A 6,122-nucleotide genomic window follows, 5' to 3' on the forward strand; every position below is an offset into this window, starting at 1 on the left:
AGGTTCAAGGGCTCTCCTTTTGTGTATCACAGGAAACAACAGTTTATGTCTCATTCTCAGCAAGAAACAACATCTGATGAAGATAGGTTGTTGCCAGGGTCATTCATCAAATAAGAAAAAAATCTCTCTCGCGGATGTCTCTCTCGCGGCCATCGGCCACCATCCCGTGACTGTCGGCCTTCTTGCGTCCGTCGGCCGATAGTCATCTTTCTCGTGCCCATCCGCCATATCTCTCACTTCTGTCACCATCCTATTCCGTTGGTCATTATCTCTTCGCGTCTGACGATTGTCTCTTCTCGACCATCTCTCCTTGCGTGTGCTAGCCATCCTCTCTCGTGACCGACGACCGTCTCTTCTTGACCGTCTCTCCTCGTGTGTGTTGCCATCCTCTCTCGCGTCCAACGACCGTCTACCTTGCGTTCGTCGGTTATCTCTCTCGCGTCCATTGTCCATCTCTATCGCGGCCGGTTTCCCATCTTCTTCTCGTCCGTCGGCCATCTCCTTCATCGTGTCTATTTTCTTCATCGTTCGTCGGCCATTTTTCTTCTTCTCTCTCGCAGTCAGTTTACCATCTTCTTCTCGTCCGTCGTCCATCTCCTCCATTGCGTCTGTTTTCTTCCTGTTCGTCGGCCATTCTTCGTCATCGTGTCTGCTTTCTTTGGTGCTTGTTATTCATTCTTCTGCCATCAGGTGGCCTGACAGTTCCTATGGGGAGGGCAGTTCCGCAATCAGTCGAGTGGAGGAGCAAACTGAAGACACTATTTGTGGACAACATTGGTTTGAATTCGTCGAGGGGATCCCTATACAAACTGTTCTCAGATTTTGGCTGCGTTATGGACGTCTTCATTCCTAGTAAAGTAAGGCCAGGAGTTGACCATCGATTTGGATTCGTGCGGTACAAGTCAGATACGGAGGCTGAAAGGGCGGTTAAGGTTGGAAATGGTAGACGTGGATGGAAGAAGGTTGTTCATCAAATGGGTAGACTATGTCCAAGCTGGTAGCGGAAAGGGCAGAGGCTTGGGAGTGAGAAAGGGCTCATCCTCACTAGGTCGTCACTCAGATACCATTAATCGATCTTTTGCAGACGTGGTTAGGTAGAGGGGCGGTGATTCAATCCGGTGTGTGCATTCGGGGGGGAGTGCCTCTCACGCATTCTTCCCTAAATTTGTCTATCGACACTAGTTTGGAGGGCTGGTTGCAATCTTGCTCTGTTGGGCATGTTCGGTCCAGGGTACTTGTTGATTTCCTAAGTGGAAGGCATCAATGCTGGGACATTTTATGTGGCCTTAGGCCGATGGGGGGGAAGAGTTTCCTTATTGTATTTTTGAGCCCTGAAGCTAAGAGGTCCAGCCTGTCGGAGAATTCTAAGTGGTTTACGCATTGGTCTGAACGAGTTTCTGATTGTGATAAGCTATGTGTGACCGATGAGAGGCTCTCATGGATAAAATGCCGGGGTCTTCCAGTGGCTGCCTGGATAGAGGAAAACCTCAAGTCGCTGGCTGCCTTGCGGGGGGATTTCGTTTTAATAAACTCGGACTCCGAAGAAAAGAGGCTTCTGGATGTTGCTCAATTCTTGGTTGTAACAAGGCATCCAATAATTAGAGACGATCGGGTGTCAATATTTGTGGATGGCAGGGAATTTATAGTGCATTGTGAGGAGGAATCTGTTGTGTGGAATGATTGGGACAAAATCAATCATCATCTGTTGGGCCCTTCGGTGAAGTCTCTGCATGCCCATGCAGAGTTTCCAATTCTTGACATTCCAGGTGGCGGGAAGTCGGCGGGTAATGTGGAGGGTGGATCCACTCCCTTTGAAGCTGCGGGGTGCTCCTTGGAAAACTCTGGTTGGAGTCAAAGAGAGGTGGGTGAGGCGGACGGATAGGTGGGAATTGCTCGCGTGAAGACTCTGGTTGGAGTTAAAGCTGTAATGGAAAGATTACTTGCTGATTTAAATAGTCAGATGCCTAGGGGGATTGATGAGTATAACCTTCAAGCAATGGCCACCTTGGATGGGCCTGATCTAGACGGTCCTGCTCGCGAGCTGGATGCCCCCCTTGGATGCGAGCTCGGTTCCATACAAGGGTGTAGGGAGGTGGGCTCTGGTGAGGAGGCTCAAGCTATTGGACGTCAAGTTCCTGCAGCAGGGGTGGGGGCCTCGGGGGCCAATGGTGAAGCAGATGTGGAGGTTGTTCCTCTCGGCAGGGATCCCCATCCTCTTATGGGGGGTTCAGGGGAGCTGGTTCTTCCATCACTGGCCTTGGATTGGCCTTCGCAGAGGTCTCGATCCCCTCAGATGGAGACTGTTTCAGGTGCTTCTCACAAGAAGGCTCGGAGAAGGAATGGCTTGAGGTTTACGTACTCCAAAAAGAAGAAGAAACAAGGAGTGGCTACTCCTGTATGCGATCAAGGTGGCTCTGATCAAACTGATGAAGAAAGGAATTAGTCCCATGATGGGGTACCTAAGGATCCCTACGCAAATGTGGTGGAAACTCTGAGCTTGGGAAAGTCCTTGGGGCTTCATGCTAATGGTAATGAGGAAGAATTGATTCAGGCACTGGTGACTTGGGATGCTGAGGATATGGAGGCTTAGGAGCAAGAGCAGGGGAGGGATGCTGTCCAATGAAGATTCTGTCTTGGAATATTCGGGGTTTGAGGGCGGACTTGAAAAAAATGGTCAGTCCTTAGGCTTGTTTGAAGGAGGGGCATAGAGTTCGTTGCGATTTTGGAGTGCAAGTTGGCTTCAGTTTTGGAGGGGGAGGTGAAGAAGATGTCCGGTTTCTCGAATTTTGGGTGGTGTCTTGCTGAGGCAGTGAACTTGTCGGGAGGTATTTGGTTATTTGGAATAATGATAGGATAGAAGTCCATCAGCAGTGGAAGTTTGGGGCTTGGGTTGCAGTTGAATGTACTTGGAGGTGCTTGGGGGTTAGATGCATGTTGATGGTTGTCTATGCTCCCACAGATGTTGGGGTTCGGGGAGAGGTTTGGTCCCAAATTCTGGGGTTTTTGCAGAACTGTAGCTTGCCCTTGTCTATTTTTGGGGATTTCAATGAAGTGCTTAGAAGAGAGGAGAGGTTAAGTGGGCTGGTCTCGGTAAGAGGTATGAGTGATTTTATTAGCTTTGTTAACGGTGCTGCTCTAATAGAAGTTCCTCTAGAGGGGAGGCTCTTTACTTGGGCAAACAGTGTCAATGCTAGCAAAATTGATAGATGGTTCATATCTTCGGAGTGGCTGATGGCTTTCCCGGATTATAGGCTATGGGGGCTGCCGAGGGGCTTGTCTGATCATTGCCCGTTGGTTCTTGAGGCTGGTTCAGTGAATAGGGGCCCTAGGCCTTTTAGATTCTTTGACAATTGGCTTATGGTCTCGGGGTTTGGGAAGATGGTGGAGGCTTGGTAGTCCTCCTGGGCTTCTAAGTTTGTGGGCTCTTGCTGTTTTGTGGATAAGCTGCAGGCTCTGCGTTGTATGTTAAAGCAATGGAGTAAGTCCTCGGGGAGTAATCTTCCGAAGCAAATAGAAGCGATTGAGATTGACATTGATAAGGTTGACTTGGAGCTAAAATCAGATCCTACCAAAAATGTAGGAGGCGGTTTTTGCAGGCTGAGCTTTGGAGGTCCTCTAGGCTCAATGAGTCTTACTGGCGTCAGCAGTCCAAAATCACATGGCTTCGCGATGGGGATAAGAACACTAAATTCTTTCACTTGTCAACCTCGGTTAGGTGTAGGCGAAATTATATTGGGGTTCTTAGAATTAAGGGGGCCATGGTTTCAGACCCGAAGTTGATTAAGGAGGGTATCGTGGATGGCTTGGCAGGTCAGTTTAAGGACTCAGGCTTAAATCGGCCAAGAGTCTCTTGCTTGGGCTTTAGGAGGCTGTCAGCTGAGGTGGCTTCATCGCTTGAATCCCCTTTCTCATTCGAGGAGGTTAAGAGGGTGGTATGGCAATGTGAAGGGCGTAAGGCGCCGGGGTCCGACGGATTCAACTTTAACTTTATCAAGAAATTTTGGCATGTTTTGGCTCTAGATTTTATGAGATTGGTTCAGTACTTCTATGGATTTGGCCTAATTCCAAGGAAGGCCCAAGGCTTGGTGCTTACGTTAGTCCCAAAGTCTGATACCCCTCAAAGCTTAGGTTATTTTCGACTAATTAGTATGGTGGGTTGCGTTCAGAAGGTTATATCCAAGCTGCTTGCTATCAGGCTAGGTTCAGTGATCCATTCCCTGATTGGTGACTGCCAAAGTGCCTTTATTAAGGGTCGGCAGATCTTAGATGGTGTGCTTATTGCTAGTGAGGTGGTGGAAGCGGCGAAGAAGGCTAAGTATAAGGCTGCTTTTCTTAAGTTGGATTTTTGTAAGGCTTTTGACAGTGTGGATTGGGAGTACCTCACGGGGGTTATGGAAGCTATGGGGTTTGGGGCTAAATGGATAGGATGGATAAGGAATAGTGTATTGAAACAGCATATATCGGTGTTAGTGAATGGATCTATAGCGGGAGAGTTTGATATGGAGCGTGGTCTTCGCCAAGGGGATCCATTGTCCCCGCTCCTGTTCTTATTGGCTACCGAGGGTCTTAACAGGTTGTTCTCCCAGGCCATAGATCTGGACTTGTTTACATGTATCCCGGTGGGGTCTCCTCCTATGAAAATCCCTCTTCTCCAGTTTGCAGACGACGCATTGATTTTCTACCCTACTGAGCTTAGATGTATGCGTGCCCTCAAGCGGATTCTTAGATGCTTTGAGCTCATGTCTGGCTTGCGTATTAGCTTTAAAAAGTCCAGCTTCTCTGCAGTTAATGTTAACCAAGATTGGTTGATGGAGGCTACTACTCTTTTGAGATGTAAATCTGCTCCTTTCCCAATTCCATTCCTGGGTTTCCAACTGGGAATTAACCCTAAGAGGGTTGTGGCATGGAAGGCGGTTGTGGACAGGATTAAGAGTTGGCTGGCTTCATGGAAGGCGGGGATCCTATCTATGGCTGGCCGATTATCGCTGATTAAATCGATGCTGAACCATTTGCCAATTTACTTCATGTCTCTTTTCAGAATTCCTATTAGGGTGGCGAAGCAGATTGCTAAGCTGCACAGAAAGTTCCTATGGTTTGGGAATGAGGGCGTGGCTAAAATGGCTCTTGCTAGATGGGAATTGGTTGAGTTACCTAAGAAGTTGGGTGGGTTAGGGGTGGGGTCCTTGTTGGCCAAAAACAAAGCCTTGCTCTTTAAATGGCTTTGGAGGATGATTAGTGGGGGGGATCAGCTTTGGTGTAAAGTCGTTGCAGCTAGGCATAATGGTATCTTCGTTGGAATCAATGATGTGGAGGTTAAGCGAAACTTCAGTTCTCGGTGGAGGGGCATTGTTGACTCTTATTCTAGCAGTAATGAGGTTTGGTTTGTGGCCATGGAAGGGGTTAAAATCCGGCTAGGTAAGGGCGATTTGGTTCGATTTTGGGAAGACACTTGGGTGGGTTCCTCCTCCCTGTCGGGTTTGTTCCCTCGGCTGTATTCGGTGTCCTTGGATAAAGGGAAGAGGGTGGCAGGCTTGGGGTTTTGGGTGAATAACGATTGGTTTTGGAGCCTTAGTTAGAGAAGGCCGCTTCTTGATAGAGAAGAGTCCATCCGGGCTGAGCTGTTGAGAGTTATCTCCCAAGTTCATTTGGTGAAAGGGAGGAGGGATACGGTCTTTTGGTTGCTTGAAGCGACTGGTTCCTTTTCGTCACACTCATTTAATGAGAGGCTTTGCTCCCTAATGTTCGGTTCCAATGTTCCTCATATTAATTCAGTGGCAGCTCGTGTTTGGGGCAGCTTAGCTCCTCCAAAAGTGGAGTTGTTTGTGTGGCTGGTCATTTGGGGTAAAATTAACACGAAGGACAATCTGGGTAGGAAAGGAATTTTGCAGGGGGATGATCTGCTTTGCGTCTTCTGTGGCTCTGCTCCGGAGTCTGTGGACCACCTCTTCGTCCATTGTGAGGCTGTTTTGTGTTTGTGGCAGCAAATCTTTCATTAGTGGGGCTATGAGTGGGTTTGTCTGAGATCAATTGGGGGTCTTTTTGAGCAGTGGGATTTCTTTGCTTGGGGTAAAGGTCAAAGGAAGGTATGGAAGTCTATTTTTTATTCAGCGCTATGGATAATG

The sequence above is a fragment of the Diospyros lotus genome, chromosome 9 (genome assembly GCF_014633365.1).
Source record: "Diospyros lotus cultivar Yz01 chromosome 9, ASM1463336v1, whole genome shotgun sequence".
NCBI lineage: Eukaryota > Viridiplantae > Streptophyta > Magnoliopsida > Ericales > Ebenaceae > Diospyros > Diospyros lotus.